The sequence below is a fragment of the Esox lucius genome, chromosome 5 (assembly GCF_011004845.1).
Source record: "Esox lucius isolate fEsoLuc1 chromosome 5, fEsoLuc1.pri, whole genome shotgun sequence".
Lineage (NCBI taxonomy): Eukaryota > Metazoa > Chordata > Actinopteri > Esociformes > Esocidae > Esox > Esox lucius.
The window spans coordinates 29,280,218-29,302,906 of record NC_047573.1 but is presented as its reverse complement, the minus strand read 5'-3'; the positions used below and the strand labels follow the sequence as shown (position 1 = coordinate 29,302,906).

Sequence of the window (22,689 nt, the reverse complement as noted above, 5' to 3'; positions counted from 1 at the left end):
CATACTGAGCCTTAGTAACATACTGAATACTGAGTTTATCCATGCCGGTTTTGACCTTGTACCTGCATAGTCCCTATGATGTTTTCCTTAAATCTTAAATCTGTTCCTTTCCCTCTGTCCCTTTTTGGATTTCTGGGTCTTGATCCTTAGCTTGTACCTTCGACCACTATTTTTGCCTGCTCCATCTAATAAATAATTCACTCTCTGCGATTGGAAACAAACCACCAAAATAATGATTTTGATGACATTGAAAAAAAGTGACAGACAGTATAATATGTAAGTGTAACAATATATCTGAATACAGTCCTGACCATGTTAATCATGATGGACGCTTAACATGACCAGCACCATATTCAAACAGTAAAACATCAGTGTACATGCAGTATGAAAGCAGTATAATAACAACTGATAATCAAATGAGTTCACCGTTCATCAGTCATCTTCACTGCATTGGCGACCAAGGGAATTGTCTTTGACTAATGGCCTCAGAGCGATGACACATGACTTGCTCTTAGACCTGGTAATAGTTTGGCTAAATGTTTTTCATTGTGCGGTGAGCAGCAGCGCCACCGTGCCATACATTCTGTTTCCCATCACACACTAACGCATGTTTGCTAATTTTTATGTGTTTAAATGTTTCCCCTCTGCTCCCCACAGTGTGTATCATTGTTATTGTCAGTTTGTGTATTGGTGAGTGTTACATGTATGTACTGTTTGAAAGATTATATGTATAAGACACGTTGTCGCACACTTTTATTTCATTCAGTATACAAGTTATAGTTTTCCGGTCGTTGTTCGGTTTTTCGTTGATTGTTGAATAAACCCACAAACGCGATATATGCTTGCGCCTGGTTCCTTGCTCACCAAGCACCACACGAGTGACAGAATGATCCACCCAAACTGGCACCAGCACGCTACTACGGAGGAGGACAACCTGTGGAATCGCCGCCTCCTCGAGTGCATGCTCAGCACGTTTCACCACCGAGACCTGGAGCGGGAAGCTCCCTTTACCGTGGAGCGCGTCGAGCGTGTACTCGGGGAGGCGTGCAGACAACGGGCCATCACTGGGACCAAGGAGCTGCTGGCCCGGTACCCATTCCGTCTGGGGAGGGACATCTTCCCTTTGTCTGGGAGGGCCCAGCCGAAACGGGCAGCACAGCACTTGAGGGCGAGGTGCCCAACACCTGGTCCGCGGCCCTCCACAGAACCGAGTCCTCCCCAGAAATATTTTAGGGGGGGGGCTATGGGGGTGCCCGAGGAGGTTCATGACGGCACCCCCTCTATGTCTGGTGCCTGCGTCACGGCGCCGACTGTTCCCTGCTGCCCGGGAGCCGCAGCCAGCGCCCCCTGCTGACTTGGAGCGGCAGCCCGCGCCTCCTACCTGCCAACAGCGGCAGCCAGCGCCTCCTACCTGCCAGAAGTGGCAGCCAGCGCCTCCTACCTGCCAGAAGCGGCAGCCAGCGCCTCCTACCGGCCAGAAGCGGCAGCCAGCGCCTCCTACCTGCCAGAAGCGGCAGCCAGCGCCTCCTACCTCCCAGAAGCGGCAGCAAGCACCTCCTACCTGCCAGAAGCGGCAGCCAGCGCCTCCCGAGTTTGGGAAAGGTAGATGACCAGAAAATGTGTTCCTTCCGGCGTTTAAAGTTTCCAGTAAAGACCTCTTGGTTGAGCAAGCAGTGTGAAAGAAACCAGAACTGCATTGTGCTGGAATTCTTCTCTTCAGAAGGTTACAAATTTTTAGTTTGTGTATGTGGTCCCTACAGGAATTGAACACAAAACCATTTAATTGCCAGAGGCACACAAGGATACTATTAATGCACACTGCTCAAAAAAACTTAAGGGAACACGTAATCATCACAGTATAACACAAAATCACTTGAATATCAGGGATATCAATCTGTCCAGTTAGGAAGCATAAGCGGTTGTGAATCAATGTCACCTGTTTTGGTGCAAATGAAAGCGATAACAGGTGCACTGGAGAGGCAACAGCAAGATAACCCCCAAAAAGGGAATGGTTTTGCAGGTGGTGGCCACAGACTATTATTCTCTCCTCACCTTTCTGACTGAATCCTCTCTAGTTTTGCGTTTTGTCTCCGTGTCACTACTGGTAGCATGAGGTGGTACCTGCAGCCCATTCAGTTTGCACAGGCAGTCCAGCTCCTCCAGGATGACACATCCATACGTGCCGTCACAAGAAGGTTTGCTGTGTCTCCCAGTACAGTCTCAAGAGTATGGAGGAGATACCAGGAGATTACATGAGGAGTGCTGGACAGGGCCGTAGAAGGGCATTAACCCAGCAGCAGGACCGGTATCTGCTCCTTTGTGCGGGGAGGAGCAGGAGGAATAGGAGGAGCACTGCCAGAGGCCTACAAAATGACCTCCAGCAGGTTACTGGTGTGCATGTTTCTAACCAAACTGTCAGAAACAGACTGTTAGAAACAGACCCATGAGGGTGGCTGGAGGGCCCAACGTCCTCTAATGGGGCCTGTGCTCACAATCCAGCCCCATGCAGCTCCATTGGCATTCTCCAGAGAACACGATACCCTGACCGTGTTAGGTACCAGGATGGAATCCTCAGACCCATCATCAGAACTTACGCTGGTGCTGTGGGCCCTGGGTTCCTCCTGGTGCAGGACAATGCCCAGCCTGATGTGACCAGAGTGTGTAGGCAGTTCCTGAATGATGAAGGCATTGATGCCATTGACTGGCCCTCACAATCCCCAGGCCTGAATCCAATTGTGAACCTCTGGGACATTATGTATCATGCATCCGACGCCGCCATGTAGTGCCACAGACTGTCCAGAAGCTCACTGATGTCCTGATCCAGGGTCTGGGAGCAGATCCCCCAGGACACCATCCACCGTCTCATCAGGAACATGCCAAGATGTTGTTGGGAGTACATACAGGCACGTGGGGGCCAGACACACTACTGAGTCACATTATGAGTTGGAACAGCCTGTGATTTCAATTGTTAACTTTGATTTTCACATCCAGCCCTCAATCGGTTAGTGATTTTTGTTTCCATTGACCATTGTTATGTTATTTTGTTCATAATGAATTACACAATTTACAGTAAACATTTTGATCTTTAATATATTTCCTTCATCGAGACCCAATGTGTGATTTAAGTGTTCCCTTATTTGTTTTCAGCAGTGTATTAACTGATGGGTATGTGGTCACATGGGACTCACAGTCATACATGGGCACTGTTCAGCATGATCCCAGCCCCTGGTCAGGATGACTTGTTGAATGACATATTGGTTATTAATGCATTACAGTGCCTTCAAAAATGATTCCGACCCCTTCACTTTCTCCACACATTGTTTTGGAATAGAAACAATTTATAACATATTGAAAATGACGTTTATAACATATATTCAATACAAAAATGAAATGTATCCAGTAGGTGGCAGTATAGTGGTCTGAGAAAGGACATCCCATAGAGATGGCTGCATCAGGATGTTATAATTATACTTTCTCACCCTCTGGCATTTATGTAGTAATAAAACTCTAAGTATCCCATTGATGAAAATAGTTGGAAAGATAACTTTTTCAACATCAGCTGAGAACAATGGCACTGAAAACACTGCACACACATTCAGCATTTGAAAAGTAGCTATCCTATATAAACATTGATGAAACAAAATCTTCTAACAACAGTCCATCACTGTTTTGGATATTTTACAGATATTTTACAGATATTTTACAGACAATTGATATAGTTTACAAGCAGTCTATCACCTACATTTATTCATGGTCCTATTTTGTGTTGTGAGGGTTATTATCCTGATTTTGTGGAATGTTTTAAAGATTTTATCGATTACCTGATTAGCAGAAGCTGACCCTCAAACAAGGCTGAGACCTGAGAGTGAGTTAGAGAGCAGTGGACAGCCCACGGAACTACAGGGCAAAGGTTTTACACCTCTCAAATCTCATAAACCACCAAGATTATCACAAATGACATGATTTCTACTTTGAACTGGAATCTACAGAAACATTTTACAGTCAATACATCTGTTATGTTAAAAACATTAAAAATATTTTATTGTACCACCCTTTATAATGCTTGAAATCTACACAATCTATTCATCCATGAAATTTAAGGTTCTGTTCCTACTTAGTTTTTGTTTCTTGTTTTTTTGGTTGTTTTTATCAACTGTCTATGTTCAGTATTTCTATTCTTAGCCTGGTATTTCATTTGATTTGTTAAGTTTCACCCTATTTATTCAGTTTGTGTTCTAATTTTCATTGTGAGGTATTACAAGTGTTGAGCCTCTATTGGCGTGGAGGCGGGGCTTTATTAAGAAAACTCCTTAACGTATATTATAGCCAATTACAACTTATTCGACACTCCCAAGAACTTAAAAGTGAGGGAGTTAACTGACTGGTTATCACTGAGGCTGTAGCCAGTGATAAGATAGGTGTGTGACACAAACCGTTTGGGTCGAACATTCCCCTTGATCCTGTTGCACTAGGACAGTGGTGGTTGACGAACCCCCAAGTGCCAAGACGAGGTCAGTCCAAAAAGAAAAGTAAATTAGACAATTCAATACGATTACCCAAAGACAACGTGCTGTGTTTGACCCTTCCACAGAGGGGCAGGATGTGGGCGAGGGGTTTCTGTGCCTTACGCAGGTAACAAGCACTGACTCAGAGTGGGCACTGTCATTCTGGACGATGGTGGCGTCTAGTGGCTGGAATGAGCCAACTCTATGGAACCCTTTTCACAGGGGACAAGGGACTGGGGACAGGGGACTAGGGTCAGGGGACAGGGGTCAGGGGACTGGGGTCAGAGGACAGGGGTCAGGGGACTAGGGTCAGGGGACTGAGGTCAGGGTTCAGAGGACAGGGGTCAGGGGACTGGGGTCCAGACGGAGCTGGTGTATGTAAGCGTTTCCATGTCGCTGGACGTCTACATCACCCGGACCGTTGCCTTCGGGACTGTGACCGTTTGGTGCGCTGTGCCCATCCTTCCTCCTCTCGGCCGGAGCCGGAACCAGAGCCCAGGGAACTGGGAATTACGAGGCTCATCGCAGAGAGAGAGCGATGGAGTCAACAGGGTCGGCGCCTGTTCTCTGCTGAGAAGGGGCACTTCTGGGAGGGTTGTGCCTTGGCCCAGGAGTGGAGCAGGAAGGGGTGAGTAGCCAGACAGTGCAGGCTGGCACAGTAGGTGTCTTGAGCTCACATAATATAGCAGGCCCTTTCTGTTGCTCCGTGGTGTTGTCTGGGGGATTTCCCTCTCATACATCCACAGCCCTGATTGACTCTGGAGCTGCTGGATTTTTCCGGATTGAGGAAAGCTCTTAATGGTGTTAACTATACTTATCTGTCATCAGAGAATTCACACTCCTGAGAAACCTTTGGAGTGCAACAGTTTTGGAAAAAGATTTTATTCAACAGGAGCATCTGACTGGACATTAAAGGACTCATAGAGAAAAGATAGAGACCATTTAAAGATCCAATCAACTTCGTCATAATGATACAACATATTGGGGGGTGTACATACAACCATGTGCATTTGAAACAAAGCAAACACTGTGATACAGGAGCACTCGTCTACTCTCATTTCTCAACACCGTCCCAGATGTGTTAATGTCAGCTAGCAGCACCAGCAGATTTTAAGTTATGCAATCAGAGGGAACCAGATGACATCTTCCAGTTAGGACCACAGAAGACTCAGGTCCTCATATTTCTAGTTATTAAGATTATATCAGTCTTAGTGCTTCTGTTGTTCAGCAGGACACATGCTACAGAAACTAGTCTCTGAATATACACTCCTCCAGTCTCGTGTTTTCACCTTCCAGCTTCATTCCTTGTGTGGAATAAAAGCCAATCCATTACAATATACATATATCACACTGTACTCTATGATAACTGTCATCATTTCAATCTTCAGTCACAGTGAATTAATCATGTATAATCAAGGCCTCCTAGTAAGGCTAACAATACATTGATAACAGCAACATGATAGATGTATCACTGAATAGGTGTTAGTATCTTCACAGACGTTCCATAATTAACATAGAACCCAGGATAGAGTGGCTGAGTGAATGTGGTCTGGACTCTGTGGAGGAGGGTCATTGTGTCAGAGACACTGTAGAAGGACAGAGTTCCTGCCTTGTGGTCCAGATACACTCCTACTCTGGAGGAGCAGGGGACACGGATATCAGACCTGATATTATTGTGGATGAAACAACATCTGGATGTAGAGCAGAATAACCTCCAGGACTGATCATTATTACCAAACACACACTTATAACCATCTCCTTTCCTACTGATCTCTTTATATGAGACGGCTACATCAACCCTTACCCCACTCCACTCTACCTCCCAGTAACAGACTCCAGACAGACCCTCTCTACACAACACCTGGATATAGGAGGTAAATCTGTCAGGATGGTCAGGATAGGACTGGTCCTCATCACTCCATGTCACCTTTCTGATCTCCTCAGACAGACACAGGTACTGATTTGTTGTATTGGGATCCAATGTCAGCTGGCAGGAATCTAAGAGGATGAAAAACAAAGTAAATGACAGTCTCTCTCTGCCTCTGTGTGTGAGTATCTGTCTCTATGTGTGAGTGTAAGATTGTACATGCCAAGAAACAGATTGTGCACCCATGTACAGTTACGAGTATATGTGGTAACAACAGTGTAAGAGAGGGTTTGTGCCCAGGCTAAAATAAAAGCCAAACATCTCTCATCTTCACCCGCTTATCCGGTTTCGGTTTGCGGGGGCAGCAGCTCCAGCAGGGGACCCCAAACTTCCCTTTCCCGAGCCACATTTGCCAGCTCTGACTGGGGGATCCCGAGGCGTTCCCAGGCCAGTGTCGAAATATAATCTCTCCACCTAGTCCTGAGCCTACCCCGAGGTCTCCTCCCAGCTAGACGTGCCTGGAACACCTCCCTAGAGAGATGTCCTGGGGGCATCCTTACCAGATGCCCGAACCACCTCAACTGGCTCCTTTCGATGCAAAAGAGCAGCGGCTCTACTCCGAGTTCCTCACGGATGGCTGAGCTTCTCACCCTATCCCTAAGGGAGAAGCCAGCCACCCTTCTGAGAAAACCCATTTCAGTCGCTTGACCCAGGACCCCCTCTGCAGGGGTCAATATTGACTGACCGACCCTTGTTAAATAGCGAAGTGGTCAGAGGTGCGGACTATGACACAACAAGTCCCATGTTTGACACCCGTTTCAGTCAAAACACATTATGCTTGAAGATTTGTTCAGGACAGACAAACACTTCGCTGGCTACAAGATTCTCTCGTCTTTTCACTTGATGAAAAAGTCAGTTATTGTCACTGTAGTGGAGTAAGAGGATAGGTCTGTGATGGCCGCTATGTTCCAGCTCGCTGGCTCCATCTGCTGGCCAGGAGTGACGTTGTCCCAGGAGGGTGATGTCTAATGACACACACCTGATGCCACTTAAGTGAAGGTCTAAAGCTGTCTGGAGTACATGCCAGGAGGAGGAAGGGAATGGACAGCAACATCTCTGGGACCAAGGGAATAACCCTGTAAGACCCAGCCTGATTTTGAAGCAAAGTCTTCCGTTCCTGGTTTATAGATGGTAAGCGGTTTAGCGGTCCGGTCACAGTGAGGGACTGGAGGAACCGTGCCGTAAGGATCTAGAAAGAGCTAGGCTTTGGTTTTATTGTTACCCGGTGCTGGGGAACTGTCTCTGTTAAAGCTTCACCAATAAAAGTCCTGGGAGGAAGTCTCCCCAGCTAACGTTCCACTACAGTCACCTATATTGATAGTTATTGATAGTTCCGCTACAGTCACCTATATTGATAGTTATTGATAGTTCCACTACAGTCACCTATATTGATAGTTATTGATAGTTCCGCTACAGTCACCTATATTGATAGTTATTGATAGTTCCATTACAGTCACCTATATTGATAGTTATTGATAGTTCCGCTACAGTCACCTATATTGATAGTTATTGATAGTTCCGCTACAGTCACCTATATTGATAGTTATTGATAGTTCCATTACAGTCACCTATATTGATAGTTATTGATAGTTCCGCTACAGTCACCTATATTGATAGTTATTGATAGTTCCATTACAGTCACCTATATTGATAGTTATTGATAGTTCCGCTACAGTCACCTATATTGATAGTTATTGATAGTTCCGCTACAGTCACCTATATTGATAGTTATTGATAGTTCCGCTACAGTCACCTATATTGATAGTTATTGATAGTTCCGCTACAGTCACCTATATTGATAGTTAGTGATAGTTCCGCTACAGTCACCTATATTGATAGTTATTGATATTTCCACTACAGTCACCTATATTGATAGTTATTGATAGTTCCACTACAGACACCTATATTGATAGTTATTGATAGTTCCACTACAGACACCTTTATTGATAGTTATTGATAGTTCCACTACAGACACCTATATTGATAGTTATTGATAGTTCCACTACAGACACCTTTATTGATAGTTATTGTATCAATGTCATTCACGAATGGCAAATAAGTTGTTAAAATGGCCAGTGGCAAAAAAGGATTTGTTCAGGATAGACAAAAACTTTGATGGCTACATGATTCTTTTGTCTTTTCACTTGATAAAAAAATCAGTTATCGTAACTAATATTGATAGCGACATATTCAAATGCATCATTGCTTCGTATTATGGGCCGGCTGAACTAGGCTTGCTTGTATTAGTGTCTGTTGTATGTTGGGTTCATGGAACAAATACATTTATTTTAAAACTCAAACTCTCTCTGTCTCTCTTTGTGTCTCTCCCTCTCTCGATCTCTTTGTGTGTGTGTGTGTGTGATTTTATTTGTATATGTATGCTAAGAAACCGTATGTACACTCGTGTATGTGTACATCTCTATGGTTGTGTGTGTGTGATTGTATTTCCTCACATTTTAAGAAATCCTCTCTGGTCTTGGGCTCAGCTGGTGTTTCAATCTGAACTGTAGTCACTATGGAGACAGACAGACTTATAAATCACAGGTCCACATTACCCCTCCAAGAACTGCCACCTTAACGTGGTGGAGGGGTTTTGAGTACCCGAGTGACCCTAGGAGCTATGTTGTCTGGGGCTATATGCCCCTGGTAGGGTCTCCCAAGGCAAACAGGTCTTAGGCGACGGGTCAGACTAAGAGCGGTTCAAAACCCCTTAATGAAGAATAAAATTTTTAGTACCGTGATGTCGCCCGGTATGGCGCAGCCGGGGCCCCACCCCGGAGCCAGGCCCGGGGTTGGGGCTCGAATGCGAGCGCCTGGTGGCCGGGCCATCCCCCATGGGGCCCGGCCGGGCTCAGCCCGAACGGGTGACGTGGGGCCGCCCTCCCGTGGGCTCACCACCCACAGGAGGGACCATAAGGGGCCGGTGCAAAGAGGATCGGGCGGCAGTCGAAGGCAGGGGCCTAGACAACCCGATCTCTGGACACGGAAACTGGCTCTAGGGACGTGGAATGTCACCTCGCTGGCGGGGAAGGAGCCTGAGTTAGTGCGTGAGGTTGAGAGGTTCCAATTAGAGGTAGTCGGGATCACCTCTACGCACGGCTTGGGCTCTGGGAACCACACTCCTTGAGAGAGGATGGACTCTTCACCACTCTGGAGTTGCCCATGGTGAGAGGCGGCGGGCTGGTGTGGGTTTGCTTATAGCTCCCCAGCTCTGCCGCCATGTGTTTGGAGTTTACCCCGGTTGAACGAGAGGGTCGTTTCCCTGCGCCTACGGGTCGGGGATAGGTCTCTCACTGTTGTTTGTGCCTACGGGCCGAACGGCAGTGCAGAGTACCCGACCTTCTTGGAGTCTCTGGGAGGGGTGCTGGAAAGTGCTCCGACTGGGGACTCTATTGTTCTACTGGGGGACTTCAACGCCCACAGTGGGCAACGACAGTGACACCTGGAGGGGCGTGATTGGGAGGAACGGCCCCCCTGATCTGAACCCGAGTGGTGTTCAGTTATTGGACTTCTGTGCTAGTCACAGTTTGTCCATAACGAACACCATGTTCAAGCATAAGGGTGTCCATCAGTGCACGTGGCACCAGGACACCCTAGGGCCGCAGGTCGATGATTGACTTTGTTGTCGTCTCATCTGACCTGCGGCCGTATGTCTTGGACACTCGGGTGAAGAGAGGGGCGGAGCTGTCAACTGATCACCACCTGGTGGTGAGTTGGATCCGATGGCGGGGGAGGAAGCTGGACAGACTCGGCAGGCCCAAGCGTACTGTAAGGGTCTGCTGGGAACGTCTGGCCGAGTCTCCTGTCAGAGAGATCTTTAACTCCCACCTCCGGCAGAGCTTCGACTGGATCCCGAGGGAGGTTGGAGATATTGAGTCCGAGTGGACCATGTTCTCCACCGCCATTGTCGAAGCGGCCGCTCGGAGCTGTGGCCGTAAGGTCTCCGGTGCCTGTCGAGGCGGCAATCCCCGAACCCGGTGGTGGACACCGGAAGTAAGGGATGCCGTCAAGCTGAAGAAGGAGTCCTATCAGGCCTGGTTGGCTTGTGGGACTCCTGAGGCAGCTGACGGGAACCGACAGGCCAAGCGGGCTGCAGCCCGGGTGGTTGTGGAGGCAAAAACTCGGGCCTGGGAGGAGTTCGGTGAGGCCATGGAGAAGGACTATCGGCTGGCCTCGAAGAGATTCTGGCAAACCATCCGGCGCCTCAGGAGAGGGAAACAGTGCCCTACCAACGCTGTTTACAGTAGAGGTGGGCAGCTGTTGACCTCAACTGAGGATGTCGTTGGGCGGTGGAAGGAGTACTTCGAGGATCTCCTCAATCCCGCTGACATGTCTTCCATTGAGGAAGCAGAGGATGAGGGCTCAGAGGTGGACTCGTCCATCACCCGGGCTGAAGTCACAGAGGTGGTCAAGAAACTCCTCGGTGGCAAGGCACCGGGGGTGGATGAGATCCGCCCTGAGTACCTCAAGTCTCTGGATGTTGTGGGGGCTGTCTTGGTTGACACGCCTGTGCAACATCGCGTGGCGGTCGGGGACAGTGCCTCTGGGATGGCAGACCGGGGTGGTGGTCCCTCTTTTTAAGAAGGGGGGACCGGAGGGTGTGTTCCAACTATAGGGGGATCACACTTCTCAGCCTGCCCGGGAAAGTCTATGCCAGGGTTCTGGAGAGGAGAATACGGCCGATAGTAGAACCTCGGATTCAGGAGGAACAGTGTGGTTTTCGTCCGGGCCGTGGAACACTGGACCAGCTCTATACCCTCTACGGGGTGTTGGAGGGTTCATGGGAGTTTGCCCAACCAATCCACATGTGTTTTGTGGATTTGGAGAAGGCATTCGACTGTGTACCTCGCGGCATCTAGTGGAGGGTGCTTGGGGAATATGGGGTCCTGGGTCCTTTGCTAAGGGCTTGTCAGGTCCCTATACAACCGAAGCAGAGCTTGGTCCGCATTGCCGGCAGTAAGTCAGGACTTGTTCCCAGTGCATGTTGGACTCCGGCAGGGCTGCCCTTTGTCACCGGTTCTGTTTGTAATTTTTATGGACAGAATTTCTAGGCGCAGCCAGGGGCCGGAGGGTGTCAGGTTTGGGGACCACACGATTTCGTCTCTGCTCTTTGCAGATGATGTTGTCGTGTTGGCCCCTTCTAACCAGGACCTTCAGCATGCACTGGGACGGTTTGCAGCCGAGTGTGAAGCGGTGGGGATGAAAATCAGTACCTCCAAATCCGAGGCCATGGTCCTCAGTCGGAAAAGGGTGGCTTGCCCACTTCAGGTTGGTGGAGAGTGCCTGCCTCAAGTGGAGGAGTTTAAGTATCTAGGGGTCTTGTTCACGAGTGAGGGAAGGATGGAACGGGAGATTGACAGACGGATCGGTGCAGCTTCTGCAGTAATGCAGTCGATGTATCGGTCTGTCGTGGTGAAGAAAGAGCTGAGCCGCAAGGCGAAGCTCTCGATTTACCAGTCAATCTACGTTCCTACTCTCACCTATGGTCATGAGCTTTGGGTCATGACCGAAAGGACAAGATCCCGGATACAGGCGGCCGAAATGAGCTTTCTCCGCAGGGTGGCCGGGCGATCCCTTAGAGATAGGGTGAGAAGCTCGGTCACCCGGGAGGAGCTCAGAGTAGAGCCGCTGCTCCTCCACATCGAGAGGGGTCAGCTGAGGTGGCTTGGGCATCTTTTTCGGATGCCTCCGGAACGCCTTCCTGGGAAGGTGTTCCGGTCCCGTCCCACCGGGAGGAGACCCCGGGGAAGACCTAGGACTCGCTGGAGTGACTATGTCTCCCGGCTGGCCTGGGAACGCCTCGGTGTCCCCCCGGAAGAGGAAGTGTCTGGGGAGAGGGAACCACCCACAGGAGGGACCATAAGGGGCCGGTGCAAAGAGGATCGGGCGGCAGTCGAAGGCAGGGGCCTAGACAACCCGATCTCTGGACACGGAAACTGGCTCTAGGGACGTGGAATGTCACCTCGCTGGCGGGGAAGGAGCCTGAGTTAGTGCGTGAGGTTGAGAGGTTCCAATTAGAGGTAGTCGGGATCACCTCTACGCACGGCTTGGGCTCTGGAACCACACTCCTTGAGAGAGGATGGACTCTTCACCACTCTGGAGTTGCCCATGGTGAGAGGCGGCGGGCTGGTGTGGGTTTGCTTATAGCTCCCCAGCTCTGCCGCCATGTGTTGGAGTTTACCCCGGTGAACGAGAGGGTCGTTTCCCTGCGCCTACGGGTCGGGGATAGGTCTCTCACTGTTGTTTGTGCCTACGGGCCGAACGGCAGTGCAGAGTACCCGACCTTCTTGGAGTCTCTGGGAGGGGTGCTGGAAAGTGCTCCGACTGGGGACTCTATTGTTCTACTGGGGGACTTCAACGCCCACGTGGGCAACGACAGTGACACCTGGAGGGGCGTGATTGGGAGGAACGGCCCCCCTGATCTGAACCCGAGTGGTGTTCAGTTATTGGACTTCTGTGCTAGTCACAGTTTGTCCATAACGAACACCATGTTCAAGCATAAGGGTGTCCATCAGTGCACGTGGCACCAGGACACCCTAGGCCGCAGGTCGATGATTGACTTTGTTGTCGTCTCATCTGACCTGCGGCCGTATGTCTTGGACACTCGGGTGAAGAGAGGGGCGGAGCTGTCAACTGATCACCACCTGGTGGTGAGTTGGATCCGATGGCGGGGGAGGAAGCTGGACAGACTCGGCAGGCCCAAGCGTACTGTAAGGGTCTGCTGGGAACGTCTGGCCGAGTCTCCTGTCAGAGAGATCTTTAACTCCCACCTCCGGCAGAGCTTCGACTGGATGCCGAGGGAGGTTGGAGATATTGAGTCCGAGTGGACCATGTTCTCCACCGCCATTGTCGAAGCGGCCGCTCGGAGCTGTGGCCGTAAGGTCTCCGGTGCCTGTCGAGGCGGCAATCCCCGAACCCGGTGGTGGACACCGGAAGTAAGGGATGCCGTCAAGCTGAAGAAGGAGTCCTATCAGGCCTGGTTGGCTTGTGGGACTCCTGAGGCAGCTGACGGGAACCGACAGGCCAAGCGGGCTGCAGCCCGGGTGGTTGTGGAGGCAAAAACTCGGGCCTGGGAGGAGTTCGGTGAGGCCATGGAGAAGGACTATCGGCTGGCCTCGAAGAGATTCTGGCAAACCATCCGGCGCCTCAGGAGAGGGAAACAGTGCCCTACCAACGCTGTTTACAGTAGAGGTGGGCAGCTGTTGACCTCAACTGAGGATGTCGTTGGGCGGTGGAAGGAGTACTTCGAGGATCTCCTCAATCCCGCTGACATGTCTTCCATTGAGGAAGCAGAGGATGAGGGCTCAGAGGTGGATTCGTCCATCACCCGGGCTGAAGTCACAGAGGTGGTCAAGAAACTCCTCGGTGGCAAGGCACCGGGGGTGGATGAGATCCGCCCTGAGTACCTCAAGTCTCTGGATGTTGTGGGGCTGTCTTGGTTGACACGCCTGTGCAACATCGCGTGGCGGTCGGGGACAGTGCCTCTGGGATGGCAGACCGGGGTGGTGGTCCCTCTTTTTAAGAAGGGGGACCGGAGGGTGTGTTCCAACTATAGGGGGATCACACTTCTCAGCCTGCCCGGGAAAGTCTATGCCAGGGTTCTGGAGAGGAGAATACGGCCGATAGTAGAACCTCGGATTCAGGAGGAACAGTGTGGTTTTCGTCCGGGCCGTGGAACACTGGACCAGCTCTATACCCTCTACGGGGTGTTGGAGGGTTCATGGGAGTTTGCCCAACCAATCCACATGTGTTTTGTGGATTTGGAGAAGGCATTCGACTGTGTACCTCGCGGCATCTAGTGGAGGGTGCTTGGGGAATATGGGGTCCTGGGTCCTTTGCTAAGGGCTGTCAGGTCCCTATACAACCGAAGCAGGAGCTTGGTCCGCATTGCCGGCAGTAAGTCAGACTTGTTCCCAGTGCATGTTGGACTCCGGCAGGGCTGCCCTTTGTCACCGGTTCTGTTTGTAATTTTTATGGACAGAATTTCTAGGCGCAGCCAGGGGCCGGAGGGTGTCAGGTTTGGGGACCACACGATTTCGTCTCTGCTCTTTGCAGATGATGTTGTCGTGTTGGCCCCTTCTAACCAGGACCTTCAGCATGCACTGGGACGGTTTGCAGCCGAGTGTGAAGCGGTGGGGATGAAAATCAGTACCTCCAAATCCGAGGCCATGGTCCTCAGTCGGAAAAGGGTGGCTTGCCCACTTCAGGTTGGTGGAGAGTGCCTGCCTCAAGTGGAGGAGTTTAAGTATCTAGGGGTCTTGTTCACGAGTGAGGGAAGGATGGAACGGGAGATTGACAGACGGATCGGTGCAGCTTCTGCAGTAATGCAGTCGATGTATCGGTCTGTCGTGGTGAAGAAAGAGCTGAGCCGCAAGGCGAAGCTCTCGATTTACCAGTCAATCTACGTTCCTACTCTCACCTATGGTCATGAGCTTTGGGTCATGACCGAAAGGACAAGATCCCGGATACAGGCGGCCGAAATGAGTTTTCTCCGCAGGTTGGCTGGGCGATCCCTTAGAGATAGGGTGAGAAGCTCGGTCACCCGGGAGGAGCTCAGAGTAGAGCCTCTGCTCCTCCACATCGAGAGGGGTCAGCTGAGGTGGCTTGGGCATCTTTTTCGGATGCCTCCGGAACGCCTTCCTGGGAAGGTGTTCCGGTCCCGTCCCACCGGGAGGAGACCCCGGGGAAGACCTAGGACACGCTGGAGGGACTATGTCTCCCGGCTGGCCTGGGAACGCCTCGGTGTCCCCCCGGAAGAGCTAGAGGAAGTGTCTGGGGAGAGGGAAGTCTGGGCATCCCTGCTTAGACTGCTGCCCCCGCGACCCGGCCCCGGATAAGCGGAAGAAGATGGATGGATGGATGGAGGTCCACATTAATCATGTCAACTAGTAATCTACATACAGGTAACTAGAGGATAGAGGAACTATTAAAAGATTCCAAGTAATAACAACTAATTTAATATCATTAACAACTAGCAACTAGTGTTAAATCAACAAGGAGATGAATCATGAAATTGAATTCTGGATTCTTCAAATTCTGGATATACAAAATCATGACAAAAACGCAATATTTGTATATAAACATACATGAGTTCAAGTGGTTCAGGCCAGTCTGTTATGGCTTTGATATTGGTGACTGACTAGAACCAACATGCTGTTGTGAGAATGATCATTGACAGATATCGGAGATCTTTACTTGATAACTGCATTGATTCACTGGAGATATTGAGATATGGAGATTGACTGGAGATACTGAAGTCATTCATACTCTTTTCATGCTCCTCTCCTTATACTGTCCCCATGTCTCCACTTTTTTAATTAGTGTTTAGATGACAATGTCCTGTGCATGGAACATTTCTGTTTTGTCAAAAGGTTTAGATTATAATAATCTATTAATATTTTGTATTTGCTGTCATATATGAATATCCCTTCTTAATCTCCTCCCAAAAATAATACTGGTTGCTGTATAACATTAGATGTAATACTATGAGTAAAAAACATTTAACGTTTATTGTTTTTAAAATGTATTTGACCAACCTGCCCCAGATATCTTGTCCATTTCCTTTTTGCATACATCCTGTATTTGATCTTTCAGTTCAGAGACTGATTTCTTGACATGCTCAAAGGAGATTTGTGGATAGACATTGATGCTGGGTAAGAACCTCAGATTCAGGAGAGACACAGAGGAGACTGGGAAACCCTACAGGAGAGGGAACCAACAATAGCATTTGACATAGACAGATAGTGAATAAAGTTCAAGTCCCTTTCACAGTGAAAGGTCTCAGGAGGTAGCCATTACAGAGTATAGTAAGGTAAGTTAGTATTACATAGTATTGTAATGTAAGTTCATATTACAGAGTATAGTAAGGTAAGTTAGTATTACATAGAATTTTAAAGTAAGTTAGTGTTACGTAGTGTTGTACGGTAAGTTAGTATTACAGAGTGTTGTACGGTAAGTTAGTATTACAGAGTATTGTAAGGTAAGTTAGTCATGTCACCTGGAGGAAATGGATGTGATCCTCTGTTTGTGAGAGCTGCATCAACTCAACATCTCTCCTCCTCAGCTCAGCAACCTCCTGCTCCAGTTGTTCCAAGAGTCCTTCAGCCTGACTCACTTCAGCTTTCTCCTGAACTCTGATCAGCTCCTTTAATTCAGAGTGTCTTTTCCTAAATGAGCGGATCAGCTCATTATTTCCACATTTAAAGAAGTATTCATAGGCTTTGTTTGGACACTCAATATTGATCTCAATACATCCTGTTTACATTGATCATCTATGAGATGATTGGAGTCCTACAACTTGATTGGACCTGATTTGGCAAAGACACACACCTGTCTACATATGGACTCAGTTGACAGTGCATGTCAGAGCAAAAAACCAAGTCATGAGGTCCAAGGAGAGAGGAGGGGGTCATCATAAAAAGTGAATTCACTCATTTCTCACCAGGACCACAGACACCCTGTAAATGTACATTTAGAAGTATATATAGGAGCCCCTAAAAATTACCTTCAGAGTGTCCACAGCCTGTCTCAGCTCTTGAATCTTCTTTCTCTCTCCTGGATTCCTTTCTGGGATTTCTGATGTCTCTCTCCAGACTGTTTCTGCAATGATATTCACGTTAGAAAGATATACACACAAGAAAAGGGGACACAGATCTTGAAAATGTTTTACATCTGAAATATTGTGTGGCCCATCAACTTATTGGTATTTAATATATTCCCCAGAGACAAGATAAGTTAGGACCACAGATAATTAGGGGAGCAGGGAACTCAACAAGGTTGGACAAGTAGTCCAGACAAAAATTTTAACCATTTATTGGAGAACTTATGTAAAGCCATACATTCGGGCTTAGTCCCAAAAGTATTGTTTTTGGTCAATAGCCCTGGCTATAGCCCCGGACGCCCACGGCCTAATGACGCCCAGGTCCTAATGACGCCCAGTCCTAATGACGTCACAGGCCTAATGACGCCCAGGCCTAATGACGCCCAGGCCTAATGACGTCACAGGCCTAATGACGCCCACGCCTAATGACGCCCAGGCCTAATGACGCCCAGGCCTAATGACGTCACAGGCCTAATGACGCCCAGGCCTAATGACGCCCAGGCCTAACGACGCCCAGGCCTAACGACGTCACAGGCCTAACGACGTCACAGGCCTAACGACGCCCAGGCCTAACGACGTCACAGGCCTAACGACGCCCAGGCCTAACGACGCCCAGGCCTAACGACGTCACAGGCCTAACGACGCCCAGGCCTAACGACGTCACAGGCCTAACGACGCCCAGGCCTAACGACGCCCAGGCCTAATGACGTCACAGGCCTAATGACGCCCAGGCCTAACGACACCCCGGGCCTAACGACGCCCAGGCCTAACGACGCCACAGGCCTAATGACGCCCAGGCCTAATGACGCCCAGTCCAAATGAGGCCACTGGCACCCAACATCTACGTAGTGAGAATTAAGCAAAAAATAAAGCGATAATATACATAACACTGTAAACTATTGCCTGACCAAGACAAACAGTGGGGAGAACATGTGTTTGATACACTGACGATATTGCAGGTTTTCCCACTTACAAAGCGTGTAGAAGTCTGTAATTTTTATCATAGGTACAAAAATCCAGAAAATCACATTGTATGATTTTTAAGTAATTAATTTGCATTTTATTGCATGACATAAGTATTAGATACATCAGAAATGCAAAACTTATTATTTGGTACAGAAACCTTTGTTTGCAATTACAGAGATCATACGTTTCTTGTAGTTCTTGACCAGGTTTGCACAAACTGCAGCAGGGATTTTGGCCCACTCGTCCAAACAGACCATCTCCAGATCCTTCAGGTTTCGGGGCTATCGTTGGGCAATACAGACTTTCAGCTCCCTCCAAAGATTTTCTATTGGGTTCAGGTCTAGAAATAGGCTAGGCCACTCCAGGACCTTGAGATGCTTCTTACGGAGCCACTCCTTAGTTGCCCTGGCTGTGTGTTTTGGGTCATTGTCATGCTGGAAGACCCAGCCACGAGCCCTCTTCAATGCTCTTACTGAGGGAAGGAGGTTGTTGGCCAAGATCTCGCGATACATGGCCCCATCTATCCTCCACTCAATACGGTGCAGTTGCCCTGTCCTCTTTGCAGAAAAGCATCCCCAAAGAACTATGTTTCCACCTCCATGCTTCATGTTTGGATGGTGTTCTTGGGGTGGTCCTCATCCTTCTTCTTCCTCCAAACACAGCGAGTGGAGATTTGACCAAAAAGCTCTATTTTTGTCTCATCAGCGCTGACTTGAGCAGGGGGACCTTGCGTGCACTGCAGGATTTTAATCCATGACGGCGCAGTGTGTTACTAATGGTTTTCTTTGAGACTGTGGTACCAGCTCTCTTCAGGTCATTGACCAGGTCCTGCCGTGTAGTTCTGGGCTGATCCCTCACCTTCCTCATGATCATTGATGCCCCACGAGGTGAGATCTTGCATGGAGCCCCAGATCGAGGGAGATTGACCGTCATCTTGAACTTCTTCCATTTTCTAATAATTGCGCCAACAGTTGTTGCCTTCTCACCAAGCTGCTTGCCTATTGTCCTGTAGCCCATCCCAGCCTTGTGCAGATCTACAATTGTATCCCTGTTGTCCTTACACAGCTCTCTGGTCTTGGCCATTGTGGAGAGGTTGGAGTCTGTTTGATTGTGTGGACACGTGTCTTTTATACAGGTAATTATTTCAAACAGGTGCAGTTAATATAGGTAATGAGTGGAGAACAGGAGGGCTTATTAAAGAAAAACTAACATTTCTGTGAGAACCTGGTTTCTTACTGGTTGGTAGGTGATCAAATACTTATGTCATGCAATAAAATGCAAATTCATTATTTAAAAATCATTCAATGTGATTTTCTTGATATTTGTTTTAGATTCCATCTCTCACAGTTAAAGTGTACCTCTGACCTCTAAGTAGGAAAACCTGCAAAATCGGCAGTGTATTGTTGTATGGAGTACAGAGTAATTATTAGCAAAATAATTATTACAGTTGGGTCGCGGGGGCAGCAGTCTAAGCAGGGATGCCCAGACTTCCCTCTCCCCAGACACTTCCTCTTCCGGGGGGACACCGAGGCGTTCCCAGGCCAGCCGGGAGACATAGTCACTCCAGCGAGTCCTAGGTCTTCCCCGGGGTCTCCTCCCGGTGGGACGGGACCGGAACACCTTCCCAGGAAGGCGTTCCGGAGGCATCCGAAAAAGATGCCCAAGCCACCTCAGCTGACCCCTCTCGATGTGGAGGAGCAGCGGCTCTACTCTGAGCTCCTCCCGGGTGACCGAGCTTCTCACCCTATCTCTAAGGGATCGCCCGGCCACCCTGCGGAGAAAGCTCATTTCGGCCGCCTGTATCCGGGATCTTGTCCTTTCGGTCATGACCCAAAGCTCATGACCATAGGTGAGAGTAGGAACGTAGATTGACTGGTAAATCGAGAGCTTCGCCTTGCGGCTCAGCTCTTTCTTCACCACGACAGACCGATACATCGACTGCATTACTGCAGAAGCTGCACCGATCCGTCTGTCAATCTCCCGTTCCATCCTTCCCTCACTCGTGAACAAGACCCCTAGATACTTAAACTCCTCCACTTGAGGCAGGCCACTCTCCACCAACCTGAAGCGGGCAAGCCAACCCTTTTCCGACTGAGGACCATGGCCTCGGATTTGGAGGTACTGATTTTCATCCCCACCGCTTCACACTCGGCTGCAAACCGTCCCAGCGCATGCTGAAGGTCCTGGTTAGAAGGGGCCAACACGACAACATCATCTGCAAAAGCAGAGACGAAATTGTGTGGTCCCCAAACCTGACACCCTCCGGCCCCTGGCTGCGCCTAGAAATTCTGTCCATAAAAATTACGAACAGAACCGGTGACAAAGGGCACCCCTGCCGGAGTCCAACATGCACTGGGAACAAGTCTGACTTACTGCCGGCAATGCGGACCAAGCTCCTGCTTCGGTTGTACAGGGACCTGACAGCCCTTAGCAAAGGACCAGGACCCCATATTCCCCAAGCACCCTCCACAAGATGCCGCGAGGGACACAGTCGAATGCCTTCTCCAAATCCACAAAACACATGTGGATTGGTTGGGCAAACTCCCATGAACCCTCCAACACCCCGTAGAGGGTATAGAGCTGGTCCAGTGTTCCACGGCCCGGACGAAAACCACACTGTTCCTCCTGAATCCGAGGTTCTACTATCGGCCGTATTCTCCTCTCCAGTACCCTGGCATAGACTTTCCCGGGCAGGCTGAGAAGTGTGATCCCCCTATAGTTGGAACACACCCTCCGGTCCCCCTTCTTAAAAAGAGGGACCACCACACCGGTCTGCCATCCCAGAGGCACTGTCCCCGACCGCCACGCGATGTTGCACAGGCGTGTCAACCAAGACAGCCCCACAACATCCAGAGACTTGAGGTACTCAGGGCGGATCTCATCCACCCCCGGTGCCTTGCCACCGAGGAGTTTCTTGACCACCTCAGTGACTTCAGCCCGGGTGATGGACGAGTCCACCTCTGAGCCCTCATCCTCTGCTTCCTCAATGGAAGAAGTGACAGCGGGATTGAGGAGATCCTCGAAGTATTCCTTCCACCGCCCGACGACATCCTCAGTTGAGGTCAACAGCTGCCCACCTCTACTGTAAACAGCGGTGGTAGGGCACTGTTTCCCTCTCCTGAGGCGCCGGATGGTTTGCCAGAATCTCTTCGAGGCCAGCCGATAGTCCTTCTCCATGGCCTCACCGAACTCCTCCCAGGCCTGAGTTTTTGCCTCCACAACCACCCGGGCTGCAGCCCGCTTGGCCTGTCGGTACCCGTCAGCTGCCTCAGGAGTCCCACAAGCCAACCAGGCCTGATAGGACTCCTTCTTCAGCTTGACGGCATCCCTTACTTCCGGTGTCCACCACCGGGTTCGGGGATTGCCGCCTCGACAGGCACCGGAGACCTTACGGCCACAGCTCCGAGCGGCCGCTTCGACAATGGCGGTGGAGAACATGGTCCACTCGGACTCAATATCTCCAACCTCCCTCGCGACCCGGCCCCGGATAAGCGGAAGAAGATGACATGACATGATGACATTATTACAGTTATTTATTGTTTGTTTATCTACTGCACTTTTCAATATGGGTTTTGGCTGTTTTTGTTTATCCAGTTATAAACCCTTAGAATAATGTATTTCCTCTTTATTATGACTCATAGGTTTAGTTAATTAATAATTATGCTATGCTATAACTGTGGGTTTCCTCTCTTACCTGTTTCTCAGTCCTTTCTGCTACAGCTGAGACTGTATCATGTCCTTTATGTTTATCCATTATACAGAGCAGACAAATACACTGCTGATCAGTACGACAGTAAACATCCAGTAGTTTGTCATGATGAGAACAGATCTTCTCCTGTAGTTGTTTGGAGGCTTGGACCAACTTGTGCTTTTTAAAGGCAGGAGATTCATAGTGAGGCTGGAGGTGAGTCTCACAGTATGAGGCCAGACACACCAGACAGGACTTGACAGCTTTGAGTTTTCTTCCAGTGCAGAAATCACACTCCAAATCTCCAGGTCCAGCATAATAATGATCAGGAGGAACAGCTTGGAGTCTTGTCTTCTTCAGATTCTCCACCAATTCAGCCAGGATGGTGTTCCTGTTTAGAACAGGTCTTGGTATGAAGGTCTGTCTGCACTGGGGGCAGCTGTAGATACCCTTGTCATCTTCCTGATCCAAGCAGGCCTTAATACAACTCATACAGTAGCTGTGTCCACATGGAATAGCTACTGGATCCTTTAGTAGATCTAAACAGATTGAACAACTGAGCAAGTTCAAGGCCTCTGCCATTTCTTCCACGCACACAACAGAGCAAGAGAAACAGCAATTAGTTTTGTTTTCCTTGAACTGTGTTTTCAGAGGAGTGGCTTGGGCTCTGTGGATTACTGGCTCTGTGCCAAACTCAAATGTCATGTAGTCTTGCAGGAGGTCTGGCCACAAGAGGGCATTTATGGTCTATCCCAGCTATAGAATGAAAATGCTCACATGATTTCACAGGAAGTCCTGGACATTTGTACTTTTGTACATAATTTACAACAGTTGTAAAACATGTAAAAACATGTTGTTACGGAAAAGTATTTTCTTTCTTAAAGAGTTAAAATTTAATTGCCATAAAGTGGACAATAACAAAACCTGCTGCAGAATGGAAAGTACAGGAGGAGGTATGGTTCCTACTTTCATTCGTGAAATTTGGATTTTGGAGGTGAGGGAG

At 49.2% G+C, this 22,689-nt stretch overlaps 1 pseudogene; it reads right to left on the bottom strand.

The window, feature by feature from the left end:
- Positions 1 to 5,871: 5,871 nt before the first annotated feature.
- LOC105007938 lies at positions 5,872 to 22,324 on the bottom strand (annotated as a pseudogene).
- Positions 22,325 to 22,689: the final 365 nt, after the last annotated feature.